The sequence below is a fragment of the Phascolarctos cinereus genome, unplaced genomic scaffold (assembly GCF_003287225.1).
Source record: "Phascolarctos cinereus isolate Bilbo 61053 unplaced genomic scaffold, phaCin_HiC Scaffold_9;HRSCAF=440, whole genome shotgun sequence".
In the NCBI taxonomy this organism is placed as follows: Eukaryota; Metazoa; Chordata; class Mammalia; order Diprotodontia; family Phascolarctidae; genus Phascolarctos; species Phascolarctos cinereus.
This window is the reverse complement of record NW_027556402.1, coordinates 9482562-9506247: the sequence shown is the minus strand read 5'-3', so window position 1 is coordinate 9506247 and position 23686 is coordinate 9482562. Positions and strand designations below refer to the sequence as shown.

The 23686-nt window shown below is 43.0% G+C and overlaps 1 long non-coding RNA gene across 1 annotated transcript in view; it reads right to left on the bottom strand.

The window, feature by feature from the left end:
* Positions 1-4653: 4653 nt before the first annotated feature.
* The window catches only part of LOC110222959 (uncharacterized), a 107604-nt gene continuing 88571 nt past the window's right edge, over positions 4654-23686 (bottom strand). Inside the window, exon 3 of the long non-coding RNA XR_002328541.1 lies at positions 4654-4965. This is a non-coding gene — a long non-coding RNA (uncharacterized LOC110222959). The remainder of the gene's footprint in view (positions 4966-23686) is intronic.

Below are 23686 nucleotides of genomic sequence, written 5' to 3'. Positions count from 1 at the left end.
AGCCCCTCAGCTGCCACCACCCCTAAGGTATAATCAGCAGCAGGCTCTCTGGTTCTTGATCTGCAAAATAAGGGGATGATCTATGAGATCCCTTCCAACACACCGTTCTGTGTGAACTCAGGTAAATGACTTCCTCTACTTGTTCTAAGGAGATGGGAGGAACCGGCCTACAGTGTCCATAGGATCCTAGGTGGGACGCAGGGACCATCCAGGCCAGTCCTCTCCTTTTACAGATGATGAAACTGAGATCCAGAGGAACTTCAGTGACTTACCCAAGATCACACAGGCAGTAAGTAAGCATCAGAAGGGGCATCTGAGACCACATCCTCTGACCTCAGGGTCAACAGGCACTCTTTCCACCATATTGTCTGAAGAACAGGCTTGTCTGAGAAGAGAGAAGGACTCAGGTCTTGTCAAAGATGCAGCTGTCACTAACCTCATGACTCCTGAGGATGATGATGAAGGTGAGGAAGATGGTACAGGTGCTACCCAGGTGATTAAATTGGGGATAGATAAATTAGTCACTTCAGGAGTAGATAGGGCATTCTCTTTGGACTCTGCAGAGAGCCACACAAAGACCCTACTTCCTAGAACATACATTTCTTTGAGCAAAGAGGGTGGTGGGACCTGCTTGTTGACTAGACCACAGCCAGGTGGAAAAAATAATGGGTTTTGGAGTCAAAAGATGCAAATCCTAACTGTGTCACTTATTACTTGTGTAACCTTGAGTAAGACATCTTCCGGATAAGAAGGAGCCATATGGGATAGAAAATAGTATACATTGTACAATGGCCTCAGAAAATGTTGAATGCTTGGACCAAAAGAGAAGTCATTAATGAATCAGTGTCTTCTTGGAGGGAGGTCTCTAATGCAGTGTCCTAAGGTACTGTCCTTGACCTCATGCTGTTTAACTCCTTCATCAATGATTCGGGTAAAGGCTCAGATGACATGCTTATCAAATTGGGAGAAGGATGCCAGGGTAGAAGGGATAGAAAACTATAGGATGCAAAACTATATATTGAAAGCTAGAATAATAAGCTGAATGGAATACAATCAAATATAATGGAGATAAATGTAAAGTTCCTACACTTGGGGTACAAAAAATCAATTTCCCTATTACTGGATGAAGGGGGTATGTTAGGTAACACTAAGTCAGCAGTTTGTGTGACCCGGCACCCTCCAAAAGGGTACTCTGCAAGCTTCAACCGCATCGAGAGAGGACCAGACTGTTGAAGAGATTAGTCTATTGAGCACATTTTAAGGAAGACATAATAAGCTGAAGCCTTTCCAGAAGACTGCAATCACAGTGGTGAATGGACTGGAGAATACATTAAATTCAAGAATCTGATGAAGGACATGGAGACGGTTGGCCTGGAGGAAAGTGGTGATTTTGATAAATAGGTAAGCAGGATGAAGTTTATAAGACACAAGGAAATACACATGGGGAAACCCCTATCCCTCTACAAACACAGAGAAAAGCGGATAAAGCAGGAATTGTACAGACTTCAGATGGCCAAGAGAAAGGTCTGGGAACTGCAGTAGACCAACAGTGAAGGTTATGAGAATATATCTCTCTTATTTAGAGAAGAAAATGTACTAGGGAATGTATAGGATGTCCCAAAAGTCTTAATGCAGTTGTAAGCTGTTAAAACTTGAAGCTTAAAACTTGTGTGACACTGGAAGTCGTTTGACCTTCGGTGGCAACTGATTCCTGTCTATATCTTGTTTGTACATAATAGTCTGTATATCATCTCCCCCATTAGACTGTGAGCTCCTCAAAGGCAGGGGCTGTCTTACTCTCTCTGTCTCCCCAGCACTTAGGACAGTTCCCAGCACAGCAGTAACTGTTCTCAAGCATCGTCTTCTGCCTACACTCCAAATCTGCTTCCACCAGCTGCTTACATCCCAAATCTTCCTCTGTCTTTTGAAGGTCTTGTCTTTGATGGCTGATATTGATGAAAACACCATCCATGCCCCTAAAATCTTTGGCTTGCTGTCAAGACTTCAAGTTGTTGTTCAGTTGTTTCAGTCATGCCCATCTCTTTGTGACTCCATCTGGGGTTTTCTTTGCAAAGATACTAGAATGGTTTGCCATTTCCTTCTCCAGCTCACTTTACAGATAAGCAAACTGAGGTAGACAGGGTTAAGTGACTGTCCAGGGCCACACAGCTAGGAAGTTTCTGAGGTCAGATTTAAACTCAGGTCCTCCTGACTCCAGACCCAATGCTCTACTCACTGCACCACCTAGCTGCCCCCAACGCCTCATAATCCTTAGTAATTCTTTCTAGATTTCTTCTGGCATTTTGTACCTATATGATTCAAGAGAATTGTGTCAAACCTCTTTTTTTATTTCTCTATCTTTTTGGCTCTTACTGACACCTGACTCCAGAAGTGTGCAAATAAATGTTGATTAACCAGCCTTAATAACACACTTTTAAGTTTAACCTATATTATTAATATTTTCTCTTTCACTTTCTTTTTTTCCTAGATGAGCAGCAGAACAATAAATCTAGCCCTGATTTGTGTTTGCCACTACTGAGGTGTAATCGTTAAAATTTAACAGTCAGCTCTCACGGCCATATGAGCTGGCTCCAGCAGATCCTGATGACACAGCCTCCCTGACCCCCCTTAGCAGCACTGGTTTCACTCTCGCTCAGACTTCCTGATCCACTGGTCATGGTTGGGGGTCAGGATGCTCCTTGCTCCTTATTACTACTCTCAGATTCTCCCTCTCTTAGAATCCCTCAGCATACACTCCTTGGCATTTCATTAACATCCTCATTTCTCACCCAATTCTAATTCTGGCGGTCAATATCTACCAGGCCTAAAGGCACTCTCTCTCCTTTCTCAGTAAGTTCAGGGTTTGTCTCACAGGCACCCTTTCTAGCCCAGCTCCTCCCCTCAGGACAGTAACTTCAAATTTTGTACTGACACCCTAATTTCCCCATTCCTCGATCTACTAAATTTCACAGAACTCCTCCTATACCCCACCTCAGATACACACAGGAATAGCCCTACCCTTGACCTTTCTGTCAACCACCCACAAGTGTTCCACTTCTATGCCCCAAAACTCTACAATATCCTTTTCTGACTTTAATCTTTATCATTCCATCCCACGCCTTATGACTCCAGTCCAAGTCTTTGTCCTCACAGTGCACCCCTACAGATATTCCCAGGCTCTCACCCCATTTGGGCTAGTTGATCCTCCTTTTCTAATTTCAGCCTTTTAAAGAACCAGGTCATTCTGTGCTGTTTTCGACTCCTGAATCTTTAATTTCCTTGTCCTACCACCAGTCACACTTTGGTAAACCCCAGCCCTAGATTACTTTCCCCTCATGTCTCCAGTGAGACTCGCAAGTTGATGAATAAAGGCAGACTAACTCAAAAAACCATACTAGTCAAATTCACTATGAACGAATGAATGAATAAATATTTATTAAGTACTTACCCAGTGCTAGGGACTATGCTAAGCACAATGGAATGTGATCTAATTTATGTTACTTAATCTAAACCCAGCCCCCATTGTGCAAGGCAATCTTTCTACTCTTCCCTAATCAATTCTCCCTTCTACCCACCACAGTTGCTGTTCCAAATATTCTCTTCCCTCTTCAAGCCTCCCACTCCTCCCCTTGTGCCCACTCTTTCAGCTAAGGACCTTGCCTTATACATAACCAGAAAAATTAAGACCATTCACCAACAGTTTTTTTTCCTTGTCACCTAGTGGATAGCTTAGTGGATAGAGCACTGGATACAGAGTCTAGAGAGGCCTGGTTCAAATCTGGTCTCTGACACTGGCCATATGAAACTATGCCAGCCACTTAATTTCCATTTGCCTCCATTTTTTTCAACTGCAAAACGGGGACAATAATGGCATTTATCTCCCAGGGATCAAAAGAGATATTTGTTAAATGCTTAGCACAGTACCAGGCACACAGCAGGCACTTAGTAGATACTTTTTTTTCCCTTTCTTTTTGTGGTAGCAAAGAACTGAAAACTAAGGGGACAGCCGTAAGTTAGGGAACTGCTTAACAAATTATGGTACATGAAGGTAATGGAAAAATTATTGTGCCATAAAAATGATGAAGAGGCCAATTTCAGAGAATTCTTGGAAGCCTCGTATGAACTGATGAAGAATGAAGTGATCAGAATCAGAAGAACAATTTATACAACTGCAATGTTGTAAAGACAAACAACTTTGAAGGACTAAAGAACTTACCTCCTACAGAGAGATGATGGACTTGGGGTGTAAAATGAGGATATATATTTTTTGGATGTGACCAGTGCAGGAATTTCTTTTGTTTGAACATGCATTCTTATCACAAAGGTTTTTCCTTCCCTCTCCCCATGCCTCCCTCTCTTCTCCTTTCCCTTCCCCTTCCTTCCCCTTCCCTTCTCTCTCTTTCTCTCTCTCTCTCTCTCTCTCTCTCTCTCTCTCTCTCTCTCTCTCTCTCTCTCTCTCTCTCTCTCTCTCTCTCTCTCTCCCTCTCCCTCTCCCTCTCCTCTCTCCCTCCCTCTCCCTCTCCCTCTCCCTCTCTCTCTCTCTCCTTCCCTCCCAAAAGAATCCCATGTTTTCTATGCTTAGGTACCACCTTCTCCATGAAACTTTCCTTTATCCTCCCCAGACCTCTTTCTCAGTTCTTGTGTTATCCCACGAAAATTTACTGTGTATTTATTTTGTATACAATTAAGAAAATGCCTAGAATTATAGCAACAACATTTCATTTTTTTCTTTCTATCCCTGGCACCTAGAACAATGCTTGGGACATAGTAGGCACTTAATAAATGCTTATTGCTTGCTGGATGGTTGGACAGATGGATGGATTAGCCTTTCTGTGTTCAGCATAGCTGGTCCTCAGATGGCAGATCCATGGTCCACGTCTGGCCTGTGAGCCAAGCCCTCCTAGTTTGGTGAGACCTTTCAGAGTTTGTCTTTCATTGTCAAGGACTTTGAAATGGAGGTTTTACCTAAACCAGGAAGAGTCAAAACAGAGAAAGAAAATTATATACCAATTTCCCTAATGAATATAGATGAAAACATTTTAAATAAAGTATTAGCAAAGAGATTACAGTAACTAATCTCAAGGATAATACACTATGACCAGGTAGGATTTATACCAAAAATGCAGGGCTGGTTCAGTATTAGGAAAACTATCAGCATAACTGATCATATCAACAACAAAACTAAAAGAAATCATAGAATTATCTCAACAGACGCAGAAAAAGGATTTGACAAAATACAATACCCATTCCTATTAAAAACACGAGAGAGCATAGGAATAAATGAAGTCTTCCTTAAAATGATAGGTAGCATCTATCTAAAACTGTCAGCAAGCATTATATGTAATGGGGACAAGCTAGAAGCATTTCCAACAAGATCAGGGTGAAACAAGGATGTCCATTATCACCTGTTATTCAACATTGCATTAGAAATGTTAGCTTTAGCAATAAGAGAAGAAAAAGAAATTGAAATATTAGAATAGGCAAAGATGAAGCAAAGCTATCACTCTTGCAGATAATATGATGGTATACTTAGAGAATCCTAGAGAATCAAGTAAAAAAAATACTTGAAATAATATACAAATTTAGCAAAGTTACGGGATATAAAATAAACCCACATAAATCAACATTCCTATAAATTACTTATAAAGCCCAACAGCAAGAGATAGAAAGAGAAATTCCATTTAAAGTTATTGTAAACAGTATAAAATATTTGGGAGTCTACCTGCCAAGACAAACCCAGGAAACACATGAACACAATTACAAAATGTTGTTCTCACAAATAAAGTCAGATCTAAATAATTGGAAAAAATATCAGTTGCTCATGGGTAGGGCAAGCTAATATAATAAAAATGACAATTCTACCTAAATTAATTTACTTATTCAGTACCAACAATTATTTTATAGAGGTAGGAAAAACAATAACAAAATTCATCTGGAAGAACAAAAGGTTCAGAATATCAAGGAAACTAATGAGAAGAAATGTAAGGGAAGGTAGCCTAGCTGTATCAGATCTTAAATTGTATTATAAAGCAGCAATCATCAAAACTACTTGATATTGGCTAAGAAATAGAGTGGTGAATCAGTGGAATAGGTGAGGTATGCAAGACACTTTGACCCATCAATATCACTTCTAGGTCTGTATCCCAAAGCGATCATAAAAACGGGAAAAGGACACAGATGTACAAAAATATTTACAGCAGCTCTTTTTGTGGTGACAAAGAATCGGAAATTGAGGGGATGCCAATCAACCGGGGAATGGTTGAACAAGTTGTGGTATATGAATGTAATGGAATACTATTGTGCTATAAGAAATGATGAGCAGGCAGATTTCAGAAAAACTTGGAAAGGCTTATACTGAGTGAACTGATACTGAGTGAAGAGAGCAAGACCAGGAGAACACTGTACACAGTAACAGCCACCTTGCGTGATGATTGGCTTTGACAGACTTAGCTCTTCTCAGCAATGCATGGATCTAAGACATCTCCAAAAGACTCATGATGGAAAATGCTATCCACATCCAGAGAAAGAACTATGGAGTCTGAATGCAGATGGAAGCAGACTATTTGCTCTCCTTTTCTTTTGTTTTGTTTTCTTTCTTCTTTCTTGTGGTTTCTCCCATTAGTTTGAATTCTTCCATACATCATGACTAATGTGAAAATATCTCAATATGAATGTATAAGTAGAGTCTACATCAGATTGCATGCCATCTTGGGGAGGGGGGAGGAAAGGGAGGGGAAGAGAATTTAAAACTCAAAATCTTATGGAAGTGAATGTTGAAAACTAAAAATAAATGAATTATTTAAATTTAAAAAAAGGAAATGGAGGTTCACCCTCCCACATCTCACAGTGATTTGTTAGAGTCAGGCTCTACTAAAGTTTACCAGGGCCCTTGAAGGCTGCCAATATACAGAAATGTTTCAAGAAAAACCTGAAAAATGTTTTCAAATATATTTCAGCTGCATTCTATTATGATGAAATCACATAAGGTAATCTATGTAAAGGACTTTGCAAACCATAGATGGATACTAGCTATTATTATTATTATTATTATTATTATTTATTATTATTATTATTATTATTATTATTATTAAAACACAAACATGGGAAAGATTTTGAAAAGTGCTCATTCCCATGGAATTATGGGAAAACTATAAGTGTTGATGCATCTTCCCTAAACACTAGAATTCCATTTCTCTGCAGAGGCACCTAGACCAACTTTTCTTTCCTAGCTCAGCTAAAACATGGGGTTGAATCCAAAGTCTCAGATTTAACAGATGTGATGCAAGTCCTGAAATTCCAGTCTCCAAAGAAGGGAAACTGAGCATAAGCCATGGAGGTGGCCAAGCTATGACAGATTATAAGGGAAGGGAATCGGCTGCTTTTGATCTTCAGTTTCCTCATCTGAAGATGCAAATAACAACAGCTTTTACAGCATGTGAAGAATGGTCTCAGAGAGACATAAGAAAAGATAGGCCAGCAATGTAGGACAGTTAGATAACTCTCAGTAGATGGTGCTAGACTCAGAGTGAGCTCAAATCTGACCTCTGACACTGACTGTATGATCTTAGGCTAGCTGCCTCAGTTTCCTCATCTGTAAAAATGGGATAATAATAGCACCTACCTCCCAGGGTTGTCATGGGGATAAAATGAGTTAATATTGTAAAACACTTTGTAAGCCATAAAGTGTTATATAAATATTATTATTTTTAATTATTGTAGCAATGCTGAAGAATAACTGATGGGCAGTTTATACACTCAATTACCACCTATGCAGTATTTTTTTTAAAAAGTTCAAGGTGTCGGATGGGCTCCTTAGGTAGGGATGCACAGGAGAACACAGGGAAGAGCCCAGGATGGGCAAGCCAGGATGGAGTGGGACCCGCACCACTGAAGGGAGCACAGACAGACAGGAGATGGCAGATACACCCAATACTTGAGCACAGAGAAGTTCATTTCACAAGAAAAACATCAGCTCTGTGGCAGTCAGTCATACATTGGAGCCCAACTGATCCTCTCATCACTGAATTCAATTTTATTAACATGTATTAAGCAGCTCCTGTGTGCCGGGTGACAGGGTGACAAACCCATAGACTGTCCTGCCATCAAGGAGGCTCCGTGGGATAGGAGGAAGGTCAACAGAAACACAGCTAAGGAGAGAAGGGGGTGGGGAGGAGGAGAGAGAGAGGAGAGAAGAAAGAGGAGAGAGGGGAAAGGTGGGGAGAGAGGGGAGAGAGGAGAAAGGGAGAGGAAGAGGGAAGGAGAGAGGTAAAGAGGGAGAGGGAGAGAGGGAAGAGGGGACAGAGGGGGGAGAGGGAGGAGAAAGAGAGAGGAGAAAGGGGAGAGGAGGGAGGGGGAAGACAGGGAGAGAAAAAAGAAGAGAGGGGGGAGAGGAGAGAGAGAGGAGAGAGGAGAGAGAGGAAAGGGGAGACAGGGAGAGAGTGGAGGAGGTAAGAGAGAAAAAGAAGAGAGAGGGGGAGGGAGAGACAGAAAGAGACACACAGAAGGACACCCACAGAGAATGTGTAAGTAGAGATACAAAGCATTTGTGAGTGGAAGGGAATTACTGACAACTCGAGGGATCAGGAAGGGCTTCCTTGAACTGAGCCTTGAGCAGATGTAAGGGTGCAAAGAGGCAGAGGACAGAAGGAAGAACATTCCAGACCTGGGACAGACAGCCTGTTCAAAGGTTAGGAGGTAGAAGATGGAATACCACACCTGGGGAACAAACAATTTAGGACATTTTACCTGGAGCAGTGACTATGGGAGAGGGAATATTGGGAAATAAGCCTGCAAAGTTGAAAACCTCCAGTAGGGCGCTGGTGATTGAGGAGCGGCGCTTAGGAGAAAGGTGAAGGCTCATATACCCTTGTCATGAGGGAAATGGGTCAGTAATAGTAAAGATGAAGCGCAAACTCACTATCAACACTAGAAAAAATACCTCTGATTGCACATCACACTGAAATGATACACTTGTGTCACATTTATTGGTAAAGGGTGGCACACCATAGTCTGGCTTAAGTTTTATGTATATATGTGGCTTTAGTGGATAGAATGTTAGCCTTAGAGCCAAGAGGACCTGGGTTCAAGTTTCACCTCTGCCACATATGGGCTATATGACCCTATGCAAGTCCCTTAATCTCTCAGTGTTCTAGGCGACTCTAAGAATAGGTTGTTGTTTTTTTTTTTTAACTTGCCCAGGGTTCATATAGCTAGTAAGTGTCTGAGGCTGGATTTGAATTCAGGTCCTGCTAACTCCAGGGGCGGTGCTCTACCCACTGTGCCACCTAGCTGTCCCTAGACTAGGGTTCTTAATCTTTGTTATGTCCAAGACCCCTGTGGTAGTTTGATAAAGTCTATGGCAGCCTTCTCAGAAATACTCTTTTAAGTGGGATTACAAAGGAAATTAATTACACTGAAATACACTTATCAAACTATTAAAAAACAAAAACCAAGCTCTTAGCCCCTAGGTTAAGAGCCCCTGCTTTGACTATGAATTGAAGAGAAGTTGTTTACGTACATCGGTAGAGGGAGTTTTCTTGCCTGGGAGTTTCTACACCCATGAAATCACACTATCCCTTTCTTGTCTGCCCATTCAGATAGAAGCTCTTTGATGAGGAGAGCTCCTCTATCTTTTGTAACCCCAAAATATCTAGAATAGTGTCAATACTTACTCGATATGTGTGTGAGGGGCAGCTAGGTGGTGCAGCGGATAGAGCACCGGCCCTGGAGTCAGGAGGACCCGACTTCAAATCCAGCCTCAGACACACAACATTCACTAGCCATGTGACCCTGGGAAAGTCACTTAACCCCACTGCCCAGCAAAAAATAAAATAAAATAAAGTATGTGTGTGAAAAGGGAGGGCAGCAAGGGATGATGGAAGGAGGACTGGATTTGGAGGCAGAGAACTTGGCTTGCAATCCCACCTCTGCTCCTCACTGCCTGTGACCTTGGCAACTCAACCCCCCTGTCTGGGCCTCAGTTTCCTCCTCTGTAAAATGAGGGGGGGTGGACGAGGTAGCCCCTGAGGCCTCTTTCAGCTTAGATTTAGGTTCCTAGGTTTTTGATAATGCAATGCTTTCTACTTGTTCTTTTCACCAGAAAGTCACTTTGTCTTCTTACTCTGGTAAACTTTTCTGGTAAACACCAAGTCAAGCCTTCTGGTATCCTTTTCTAAAGCTAAAAAAGAGAAGAAAAAGAAAAAAAAATTCCTTGAAAGCAGGTCACACAAACTTCCCTCTCAATTGGCAGAACGCTATGTACTCAATCAGTGACTAAGCTATAGGAAAAGCTTCTATTTCAGTGCTGTGTAAAGGAAAATGTGGGTGGGGGGAACTAGGCCTACTTTGTGTATGTCTTGGACTGTCAGAGGAAAAGGAAAAAGGAAGTCAGCCCTCGTCAGGTAAGGAATCTAAAGTAGTCCAGAATTCCATCTTTGGGGAAGTCCACTGCCAAGGTGATGTCAACTGTAGAGTAACCAGGTTGACTCACCATGTTCCTAAGCCGCAGACTACCTAAGTGACTGGGTCTGCAAGGCACACGGCGTCAGCCATTGGCTGGTGCTAGGTGACGGCAAAAAAGTGTGATTTCCCCACCACACACAGACACAAAATGGAAGTGTACTGGGTCTCCCAAATAGTCTGTGTTCTTGGTCACCTCTTATGCATGCTCCTCCTCCTACTAAGACTTTCCAAGCCTGACCATGTCACCTCCCCACTTCCATTCAATAAATTCCCATTACCTCCATGACCCAGTAGAAAATCTTCTGGTTGGCTTTTTGAACCCTTCATATCCTGGCCCTTTCCTACTGAGATACTGTCAGTTTTTTATTGTTATTATTATTCAGGTTTTTTAATTTCTATTGGGGCATATCTCATATCATTAGGGCGTTTTTCTTTACGTGAACTCTTTTCATCTGGCACAACAAATCGAATTCATGTGTATTCCTATTGAATGAATTTGTACCTTCCTACTCAGGTATACTTTCTTCCAACAATTGGGTTTGTCAACGATTTTTAATAGATTGTATTTATAGCTCACATTTCTAGAGAAGCTTAAGGTTTACAAAGATCTTTCCACAAAGAACTGTAGTCCAGAAAGAGAGGAAATATGTGTCCTCTTGCCTAGAGCTTTTCTAGTGAGGTAAGAGGAGTTGGAGACCATTTCTCCATCTGGACTCCAATCCTAGAAGTCCATGGTTCCAGTGCTTGGCTCCACTCCCAACAACCCTGTGACAGACATTATTAACCCATTTTCCAAATGAAATTGACGATCAAAGAAGCCAAGTGATGCCTAAGGAAACATAAGTAGATGGCAGAATCCAGCACTCTTTCCACTGCAACAAGCTAGAATGAAAATTCCTCTGTTCTAACCAAAACTTGGCATCTTGCCATGCCCCCTGTGGGCTTTACTGGGTTTTATGAGAATGAGGAGGAGGATATGACTTGCCCAGGGTCACCCAGCTAGTAAGTGTCTGAGGCTGGATTTGAATACAGGTCTTCCTGACTTCAGGACCAATGCTTTATGTCCATTGGAAAGTAAGTTCAGAGATTTAAGTTAGAGCAAGGAGGAGGAAGAAATTGGCTACAAGGTACAGTCCACAGTGGGTTCATATTAAGCATTAAATAAATCCTTGCTGACAGAGTCAGCGTTGAATCCAGTCCTCTTGTTTTACAGATGAGGAGACTGAGGCCAAAGCCATGGAGTGGGTCACCAAGAGTCACACAGCCAGGGATTTGAATGGTGGTCTTCCTGACTCCAAGTCTATCGCCCCTGCTCAGGTACAGCTGGACTAGCTGGTCGCCGCAGGTCTTTCTGACAGTCCCAGAGGCTTGGTCATTCTTTGATTCCATAATTTTGTGAGTTCCTATTTGTCCCAACTGTGGGGAGACCCAGAAACAGCCTCAGAGAAGGATGTTCAAGTCACTCCATCAAATTCAAACAAGTCTGCTGCCCACTTTGTGCAATGCATTATGAGAGGGCTGGGCTAGGCAGCCCTTCCATCCCTAATGCTCTATGGCACTACACTGGAGGACCTTTCCAGGCTGACTACATCACAGTTACCACAGAAAGGCAAAGTTATAAGTGCAAAGATCAGCATCCTGCCCTCTAAATTAAAATCACACCTCTCCAGTGTTACTGTAAGTTTGACGAAGGTATAGCCTGTCCATCAATTACAGTGCAGTACGTGTAGTATTAGCTGCTTCTTGAATGAATGAAATGGATGACTGTTTGTATGTGTCTTCATGAGAAATCTATATATTGTGGAGGGGCCGAGCATATATTAAGTACCTACCACGCAGCAGGCCCTGTGCTGAGCGCTTTATAAATATTATCTCATCTGATTCTCACAACAATCCTGGGAGCTAGATGCTATTATTATCATCCCCATTTTACAGTTGAGGAAACCGAGGCAGACAGAGGTAAAGTGATTTTCCCAATGTCACAGCTAGTAAGTGTCTGAGACTAGATTTGAACTCAGGTCTTCCAAACTGCAGGCTTAGTGCTCTCTCCACTGGGTCACCGAGCTGCCTCAGAGACAATGGCGATCACGATGGAGGATTAACACTATACCTGCGATTTCACTGGTATCGCTAACTGCAAGTTGGCATTCTCTCTGCAAACTACAGTGTTAGGGAGGTAGCTGACTCTGGCACTAAGAGGTTAAGGGGTTTGCACAGGCTCACACAGCCATTATGTGTCAGTGGCAGTACTTGAACTCAGATCTTCTTGTCTCCCAGGCCAGCTCCTTATTCATTGTACCATGCATTGCTTCTCAGCAACGACTGTAATGAAATCCTTTTCTCGCTCTCATCCTCCTTAACCCCTGGGTGCCATCTTACATTTTTAAATATCCTGCTTCCTCCTCTCTCCTCCCTTGACTATGACACCTTCATTCTCTCCATGTTTTCCTCCCACCTCTTAGACCTTCCAAGCTCTTCTCTCTCTCTCTCTCTCCATCTCTCTCTCTCTCTCTCTCTCCCCCTCCCCTCTCTCCCTCTCTCTCTCTCTCTCCCCATCTCTCTCTCTCTCTCTCCATCTCTCTCTCTGTCTCTCTCTCTTTCTCTCTCTCTCTCTCTCTCCATCTCTCTCTCTCTCTCTCTCTCTCTCTCTCTCTCTTTCTTCTCTCTCTCTCTCCCCTCCCCCTCTCTCCCTCTCTCTCTCTCTGTCTCTCTCTCTCTCCATCTCTCTCTCTCTCTCTCTCTCTCTCTCTCTCTCTCTCTCTCTCTCTCTCTCTCTCTCTCTCTCCCTCTCTCCCTCTCTCTCTCTCTCTCTCTCTCCCTCTCTCTCTCTCCCTCTCTCTCTCTCTCTCTCTCTCTCTGTCTCTCTCCTCTCTGTCTCTCTCTCTCTCCTCTCTCTCCCTCTCTCTCTCTCTCTCTCTCCCTCTCTCCTCTCCTCCTCTCTCCTCTCTCTCTCTCTTCTCTCTCTCTCTCCTCTCTCTTCTCTCTCTCTCTCCTCTCCCTCTCTCTCTCTCTCTCTCTCTCTCTCTCTCTCTCTCTCTCTCTCTCTCTCTCTCTCTCTCTCTGTCTCTCTCTCTCTCCCTCTCTCTCTGTCTCTCTCTCTGTCTCTCTCTCTTCTCTCTCTCTCTCTCCTCTCTCTCTCCCTCTCTCTCTCTCTCTCTCTCCCTCTCTCTCTCTCTCTCTCTCTCTCTCTCTCTCTCTCTCTCTCTCTCTCTCCATCTCTCTCTCTCTCTCTCTTCTCCTCTTCTCTCTCTCTCTCCTCTGTCTGTCTCTCTCTCTCTCTCTCTCTCTCTCTCTCTCTCTCTCTCTCTCTCTCTCTCTCTCTCTCTCTCTCTCCCTTTCTCTCTCTCTCTCTCTCTCTCTCTCTCTCTCTCCCTCTCCTAAGTGTGGCATCCCTTGCACATTCAGTCCCCATCAGTCTCCTTTTTACATCCTCGCTTGGCCATCTCAGCCATCACCCTGACTTCAACATCACCTTTATATACATAAATCTCTTTCTCAAACCCCAGCATCATCCCTAAGCTTCATGTTCACAGTTCCACTGCCTGCTAGACATTAACTCAATGAAGGCCACACCAACATTTCAACCACATCGTGTCCCAAAGCAAACTCCTCACGTTTCCTACAGAACCTGCGCTTTCCCTCTAATGTCCCTGCTTCTGTGAATGGCATCACTATCCTTCAAGGCAGTTGTTACTATCGTTGTTTAGTTATTTCATTCGTGTCCAACTCTTCATGGCCCCATGTGGGGTTTTCTTGGAAAAGACACTGGAGTGATTTGCCCTTTCCTTCTCCCGCTCATTTTACAGATGAGGAAACTGAGGCACACAGGGTCAAGTGACTTGCCCAGGGTCACATAGCTAGGAAGTGTCTGAGGCTACATTTGAACTCAGGTCTTCCTATCTCCCAGACCTGGACTCTATCCACTGCCCCACCTAACTGCCCATCCTTCACATCGCTCAGACCCCAATCCTCAGAGTTTCATTCTTTCTCCCTCACCTCCACATCAATCTGTTACTAAATTCTGTTGTTTCTGTCTCATGGACTGAAAGAATCTCAGGGACGGAAGGGACTTCAGAGCTCAGAGTCCAATGCCTACCTGGATAGGAATCCTCTCTATTTTCACCTCCAGTAAGTGGTTCATAGCAATGCTTAAACACCTCTACTCACCCTATAGTTTTTCCTTACCTCAAACCTAGATCTGCCTCTCTGCTATAGCCACCTACTTCTTTCTAGTTCTAACTTCTGGGGCCGAGTAACACAAAACTGTTGTGGGCTGGGATACTGGTACAACGGGGGAGATGTGTGCTATCCCCCTTTCCCCCCACCCCCACACACCCCATCAGCCAGGACTGAAGCGAGCAAGGAAGCAATGGTGCAGACCTGGGGCCCTGGAGAATCACTCTACCAAATGTATTGATCTGGGACCTAGCTGTGGGGCCTTTGGGGCAAGAAGAAGATAAAAATAGCTTTTAGGAATTTGTGGGGAGTTCCTGAGACCCCAGGGAACTTCCTGGATGACTGATTATAACCTCTTCACCACTGGTTTTTATCTTTCTGAACTTATTTTTTCAACTGAGGAGGCAACTGCTTTTACTTGGGGATATTTGAACACATAGTTGTTAGAGGAGTTATTTCTTTGAACCCTCAGGCTCCCAAACGAGGAATGAGAGAATGGGAGACAGGGACAAACTTTAACTACCCTCCACAGGACAGCCATTCAGACTCTAGGATCACAGGACTGCAGATGTAGAGCTAGAGATCTTCTAGCCCAGCTTCCTCACTGGACAAATGAGGCCCAGAGAGCCTCTCGTGCTTAGGAGACAGCTAGGAGGCTCAGAGTCTGAGGCCCAAATCCCACCTTAGACAGTGCCTGGCTGTGTAATCTTCACTAATTCACTCAACTGCTCTCAGCTTCAGTATATTCATCTGTAAAATGAGGATAATGGGATACTAATAGCAATTACCTCGCAGGACTGCCAGGCTCAAACGAGATAGCATCTCTAAAGCACTTTGCAAACCTTAAAATGCTACATAAACATCAGTTACTACTACTGCTACTAATTACAACTTCTGCTATCACTACTACAACTACTATTACTACTACAGCAATTACTACTACTACTACAACTACTATTATTATTGCTACAACTACTACAATTACTACTATTACAACTACTACTATTATTACTGCTATTACAACTACTACTATTATTACTACTACTACTACTACTACTACTACTACTACTACTACTACTACTACTACTACTACTACTATGAACTACCAGTATGTACTACTAGTACTACTACTAAAGATCCTCCTTTATATTTCAATTACCTTCTCTGGCTACCAGATCACCTGGTTGATAAAACTGGTAAGACAAGAGGTTACTGTAGATATAGTTCACTAGATTTTAGCAAAGGATTTGGCAAAGTCTGCCATATTATTGTGGATGAGATGATGAGAGATGGAGCTCAGAATGAGCTGCCAGCCTGCGCAAGCCCCTAGACCCTTTTTTCAGGTGAACTGTCACCTCATCCCACTTCCCTTGCCCTTGTGAAATTTATCTTTTGAATCTAAATGTTAGACTTCACACTTTGGCAGGGAGGGGTAGAGCTATGGTTGTACTGGCATGGAGAACAGATGAAGAACTCCCTCTTCCAAGGCAAGTCAACACTTCCTGCCATTGATAACCTTAGAGACACCAAAGAGGTTAAGTGACTTGCTTAGGACCACACAGCCAGTCAGAAGCAGGACTTGAACCCGGGTTCTTGTGGCTCTAAGGCTGGTTTTCTACCCATGACTGTGCCACACTGCACATTTATCTCTATTAAATTTAAATTTATTAAATTTTGTCTAATGTTCTAAGTTACTGATTTTTAAAATGTTAACCATCACAGAGCCCAGGACGGATCCTTGAATCATTTGAGAGACTTTCTTTGGAGCTGACATTGTCATTGATGATGACCCTGGGTCTATTCATTTATTCAGGTCTGTCTCCACCTAGCTGGTCCCAGGCAAGCTTCATATCCCTTCCCCCACCATACACTCTGCCTGCAGTGACACCTTTCATACCAATGGCCTGTGTCATCGGCCATGCTGCCAGGTGCCTACCACCTCCACCCACCCTTGCCAGCAGCAGCTATAATCAAATCAATATTACCATTACTCCAGGAAAAGGTGTACCAATCTCACTCTCTATCCCTGTGACTTCCTAAATCAAAATAATTCTCCCTGGCTACCACCCTCTCTATGTATTGCCTCCTCCTATTAGCATGGAACCTCCAGGAAAGGAATGTGACGATTGGCCAATTGCTAGGCTAGCCAGGCACCAGTGGTCACACATCGGACCACTAATTGAGCTGCCTATGAACCAGCAAATTCCTATGTATTCAATACAAGTTGAGTCAGCTACATTTAAGCAAGGAATGTAAGGCTTTATTAATTATAATCAATTTAGCAAAATTCATCTAGTCCACGTATGCAAGGTCAATAAATTTTCCTAATCACAATGCCCTTGCGGTCATGGTGGGGGTGAGGGATATCATAGTCCAGACTACGCATGGATTGCCTGTCCCAAAGGTCCCCCTCCCATTCAGTCCCTGTGAATCTTCTCAGCAACAACAATCAGATATAAAGGTAGAGACTCAGCGATCTCGGCCCTTGTAGGGGTATACATTCCACTGTAAGTCCAAGTCACCATTCATTGACATGCCCATGGGACCATAAGGATGAGGAGGAGCACACTTCCGTCTCTGTGGGGAAAGAACTACCTCACTCATAATCCTCCAAGCATGTAAGCCTCTCCTTGGTTTCTCCTCACCCACAATCTCCACATGAGGGATTGTTTTGCTTTTCTATCCTCACAGTTTGGCATAATACTTGGCATATAGTAGTGTTTTATTCATGCTTTTTCATTCATTCATTTATTGTCTCACTCCATCTCTCATCATCTCATCCACAATAATATGGCAGACTTTGCCAAATCCTTTGCTAAAATCTAGTGAACTATATCTACAGTAACCTCTTGTCTTACCAGTTTTATAAGCCTGTCAAGACTGCCCAGCATGGCATTACCAAATCTAAAAAGGCACTGTGCTCTATGAGCAAAGCAGAATGACAGTAGTTGAAAAGAAATGCAAGATGTGCAAATTTAGAGACATTGCCACCCAAAATGTTCGTATGGACTCTATGTGCCTGACATGTGGTAGAGCTTTCCAAGTTCACATTGGTCTTATCAGCAACAGTCAGACACACTGTACCTTGACCCCACCATAGTGAGGTCATTTTGGTCTTCTTCAAGCATCAAGGACCGCAACCAACCAACCCAAGGGAAGATTAGTCTGTATGACTTACTCTTTTTTAAAAAAAATAAGCTTTTTTAAAAATGCCTTTCATTTTTCATAACAGAAATATTTCTGGATGTATTACTCCTCCCCGCTCCCAGAATTGAGTCATTTTGTATAACTCAGAAAAATAATTAAGCAAAAACAGTCAATACAACGACACTGTATGTGACATTTTGCCCCTGAATTCCCCCACCTCCCTCCTTAAAGTGGAGGCATGTTTCATTATCTGTTTTCTAGGACTAAGGTTGGCTATTACAACTTCTCAGAGTTCAGCTGCTTGTCAGTGTTTTGTTTTGGTCTTTTAATTTACATTATAATAGTCACATACATTATTCTGGCTGCTGGTACATTCTTGAGAAAGCTCATCTGTTCCTTTGTAATCAGTACTTCCTCTTCTAGATGCTCACTAATCAGTGCTCTAATAATTCATTCTAGAATTTTGCCAGAAATCCTATAAAAGCTCACTGTTTCTAGCTTGCAAATTTTACTCTCTTCCCATTTTGGGGACGTGGGGCAATATTTTCCCTTCTTCTGTCTTCTAGTCCTTTTACAATTCTCTTTGACATTTCAAAGATCACTGACCCTGGGTCAGTAACCATGTTTGCCAGGCATACTAGTAACCTGGGATGCAGTTTATTTGGGTAAGGTGACTTTAATTCATTAAGAGATCCCTCTTACTCTCATCTTAGATTTCAACTCACTTCAGTGATCATTGTTCTGTCCTTCTTTGGTCAAATATCACTTTTTGACAGAGAAAACAAAAGCAAAATGAGAGTTGAATATTTCTGCTTTATCTCCAAAATCTGTTATCATTCCATCCACCTCAAGTCTCTTTGATCCTATTCTTTCCCCCAACAAAGCTAAAAAGACTTTTTTAGTTGTATACAACTTTTCTTGCCAGCCCTATCTCCCCTTGAGATTCAGTATTCCTGATGCTGCTTGACATTCTTTCTCTAGTGCTTACTTTTGTTTTCTTCTGTATATCTTTAAAATCTAAGTTGGTCAATGAGTTCCACCTACATCCATCTTTTAGCAACTCCCCCTTTCCTTCTTCATTGGCACTGTTACTCTTCTTGTCTTCAAATTTTCATTCTTGTCATTTTTTGTCATTGACTTGTCATTTTTGTTTTCAAAATTTCCATTATTCCTGGACTGGCTTCCCTCGTAAAATTTTAGATCATATAATCTAACCTATCCTTCTTTTGAAAATTATAGAGGTTATTCTATAATTCATAGGCAAGAGTTTCTTTGCTTCTAAAATCATTATCACCATCACCATCACCACCACCACCATCATTACCACCACCACCCTCATCATCATCACCACCACCACCATCACCATCACCACCATCATCATCACCACCACCACCATCATCATCATCATCACCACCACCACCATCATCACCACCACTACCATCATCACCACCACCATCATCATCACCATCCTAGCATCTGAAAAGGGGCATAAGTGCTTTGTGTTTTACAAAGCACTTTCACACAGCTTCTGATATCTCATTCAATCCCTGAAACAACCCTTAGACCAATAGGTACCTTGAGGACTATTATCCCTGTTTTACAGATGAGGAACTTGAGACTCAGAGAGGTGATGAAATTTACCAATATAAAATAACCAGCAAGTGGAAGAGTTAGGACTTGAACTCATCACTGACTTACAGATAAAGAAATTCGACCAGAAAGATCAAGTGACTTGTCTAAGGTCATATAGGGAGTAAGTGGATTTGAATTTGGGTTTCCTGACTCCTGGTCATTCCTTGTTCTTTTCTTTCTACCACACTATCTCAGCCCCTCTTTAAGTATCAGGAAGAAGCTTAAATCTTGGAAATCAGCTTCACATAGCCAAAGGCACTTCTACCTTCCCAAGGCCCATGATCTTGAATGCTGGAAGGGGACCCTGGAAGAAACAGAGGCTCAGAGGGGAAATGACTTGCTCAAGGTAAGCTTTGGGACTAACACTCAAATTCAGGTCCCCAGCCTTCGAATACCAGGATTTTCCCACTGTACTATGGTGCCTCTAGAGTATGAATATTTTTACTGCTGTTTCTCAGGATTACTAAACACAGAGCCCTCTGATTTGGAATGCCGTAATTGGGTCACCAAACTACGTGCAAAATGTATGCAGACCACTTAGCCACATTCTCTGAAACTAGGGGCCCCTAGGTATTCCCAGATTTAGGTTCACAATTCTATCCCATAAATACGTATTAAGTGTCTATTATTTGCAGAAGTCTCTGCTGGGTGCAGTGGGGAAATATAAAATGTAGGTGGCACGGCTCCTGCCCTCTTGGAGCTTACAAACTAAAAACTTGACATGCTACACATACAGACAACCAAATTGTACAAGATATGTGTCTTGGAGAGGCAGCTAAGTTAGTCAATAAACATTGATTCAGTACTTAAGTGCCAAGCACCATGCTAAATGCTGGGGATAGATACAAAGAAAGTCAAAAGACAGTCCCACCCCTTTGCTGGTCTTGGAGGCAGGAAAAACTGAGTTCAAATCCTGTCTCAGACACTTAATGGCAAAGTGAATTAAGTCACTTCATCACTCTTATCTTGAGTTTCCTCATCACAAAATAGGGATAAAAAAACCTCCTGCATCATTTCTTACCTAGCCTTAATTACTGAATGGTGAGATCTGTGAAAGACCTTAGCTTAAAAAGGCCACGGTCTCCCACTCCATCAGGAGGCCATCTCCTGTTGTCTTGATTTATGTCTGGCCACTGGACCCAGATGACTCCGGAGGAGAGAGTGAGGCTGGTGACTCTGCACAGCCCTGCCTCACTTAATTCCACTGCATATCATGATATCACCTCCCAATATCATTGGTCCTCTTCAAGAATGAAGGACAAAAACAACAGGAATTGAATAAGGACAGGTAGGTGGTACCATAGTGGATAGAGCAAGAGGCCTACAGTCAGGAAGACTCATCTCCCTGAGTTTAAATCTGACCTCAGACACTTATTAGCTGTGTGACCCTGGGTAAGTCACTTAACCCTGTTTGTCTCAGTTTCCTTATCTGTAAAATGAGCTGGAAAAGGAAATGGTGAACCACTCCAGTATCTTTACCAAGAAAACCCCAAATGGGGCCATGAAGAGTTGGACATGACCAAAAACAACTGAACAACAACAAGAATTGAACAAGGAGAAAAAAGCAGAAGGGTATTTCAGACACAAAGAAGAACATGAGCAAAAATTACGGAGGCCAGAAAGAACAGGGGTTTGCTTGGGACATAGAGAGTGGCAGTAGCTATTATGTACATTCCTACTGTTTTTGAAGGCTTGCAACATGACTTCCTCATGCAAGCCCAGGAGGTCAGTAGTATGTGAATTACTGCTTCTCCTGACTCCAAGCTCAGTGCTATCATCTCTATGTCAAACTGCCTCTGTAGTATTCTGGTCTTCAGCAGAGATGACCAGGGTGGCAAAGGGACTCAAATTCATGCTGTCCGAAGACTGGTCAAAGGAAAGAACAGTATGTTCAGCCTGGAGGAAAGAAGATGAGGGGAGATGATGAGTGAGGGCATTGCAAAGAGTTTGCCACAAGTTATACTGTGAGCCAGAAGAAGATCTGAGGGCTGTCTTCAGTATTTGAAGGATTGTCCTTTGACTTATTCTGCTCAGCTCCAAAGGGAAGAACCAGGTGTGTAGATCGTTGTTTTAGAGCTTGAGGGACCAGAGAGGCCAAGCCCCTCACTTAACAAAAGAAGAAACTGAGGCATAGCAAGGTTAAAGGGCAGATTAGTTACCTGAAAAGGTAACCAGTCAAACAAGCCAGCACTTTTTATAAAAATCCAATTTCAGTTTCCCTACCAACTTTTCATAGGTTTAATTTACAAATTAATAAATACAGTGCCTCATCCTCAGAACAAACAAGTGTCATGTAGGATCTAGAACTGGAAGAGACCTTATTGATCTATTAAACTCAACTCTTCATTTATAGAAGAAGAGATTGAAATAAATTAGGGGAAGGGACTTGCTGAAGATTATGTTCATAGAAAAGAATAGATAGACTCAGGATTCAAACCCAGTTCCATTGATTTCAAAGCTAGTATTCTTTCCATTGTAAAGTAGGTAGTACAGGTTATCAATATCTCCATTTAATAGGTGGGGAAACTGAGGCCCACTCATGGTGGAATTGTAAGGGCTAAAACCAGAATTTAAATGCATGTGTACTGCCTGAAACTTGATCACCTTGCTAACTGCCTTCCTCTCCTCCCAGGGTCTGTCTTTGTTCACTTGGATGTTCCCTCAAACCCCAAGCTCCTACTTCCTCCATCTTCTCAAATCCCACAGACTGCTTCTCCACTCTAACCCAGCAATTTAAAGGGATGGTCACCCTGCATCTCACCATTATTCACAAATAACTCGTTTCCTTGGTGGTAAAATCTGAGTTTCCTCTATCTGGCCATGACCATTCCACCTCACTGTCATCGCCACCTCCGATCCCCTACTTCACCCCTCAGTACGCTCCCAGTCCGTCAGTCCTCTTCTGGCTGTACTTTCTTCCCTTCTCAATTTTGACCCTACAGTTAACCAATTCTTCTGCACACTGAGCTGTCCACTGGAATACCCTGCACTCTTGTCCTATCACTGCTCATCCCTTGCCAGACTCCAATCCTCTCTTACTCCCACTGTCCACCTCCTCTGCTCCTCCTCACGTGCTGCTTAACTGAGCGGGAGGAAATCACAAATTGGTGCTGACCAGGTGAGTTACAGACTTAAGTTCTCCAGCTCCAAGTGTGACTGTTTATCCCTCCCTAATTGATTTCCTGTCTCACTCCCCACAGAAGCCATAACAAGTACCCTCTTCTGTCTTCAGGCCCCCTATACCTCCCCCTCACTTCATCCTCTCACTGGAGGACCTCACCAATTTACTGAGAAAGAAGGAGGCTGTTGAATTACCACTGCTCCTCTTCTCTCCTTCTACAAATCTCTCAATAACATCTCCCAGTCTCTCCTTTTTCCAGTCTCTGGACAAGGAGGAGCTTCCTTCTCCTTTCCAAAGCCAACTCCTTCTCCACGTGGCCTGGATGCCATTCCTGCCAGTCTTCCCTAGCAGGTTGCCTCCATTATCACGCTCCCTTTTCTAACCTTCAGTTTTTTCCTATTTCCAAGTTTCCACTAGACCCTACCCCTCCTCAAGCTATCATCCTATATCTCTCCCCTCTTTTCTCAGCCGAACTCTTAGAACAAGTCATCTGCCCTTGCCTTCATTTTCTCTCCTCACACATATTCCTCAGCCCTTTGTAAAGACTCCCCATCTCATCACTCAACCAAACCATGTCTGTCCAGAGTCACTGGGTGTCTCTGAATTACCTGATCCGATGCTCTTTTCTCAGTCTTCATCCGGCTGACTTCTCTGCTGCTGCATCTGACCCCGTGGACCACTCTCTCCTCCTAGTTATACTTTTCTCTATGCTCTCTCCTGATTCTCCTCCTACCTATCAGACCACTCTGGCTTCCTTTGCTGATTCCTCATCCATATCACACCTCACTGTGGATGTTCTCCAAGGCTCTTCTACTTTCTCTCCATTCCCTACTGTCTACACTCTACTCATTCTCTCTCTCTCCTCTCCCTCTCCCTTTCCCTCTTCCTTTTCTCCCCCTCTCTCCACATCAGCCACCTAGGTGAATGAGACCTTCATAGAACATCTAATATTTAACAAAAAGTGATTTACTTAACCATGTCATGGAAGGGCTGCCCAACAAGGATACAGCATTGGGCCAGGGAGGTGTAGTACCTCGGGCATTAGCAAATCAAGATTTTCAAATGCAGTGTCAGAAACCACCAACACTATAACAATAATGCCATTTATACAGAGCTCTGTAAAGTCTGCGAAGCACGTTAGGTACTTTA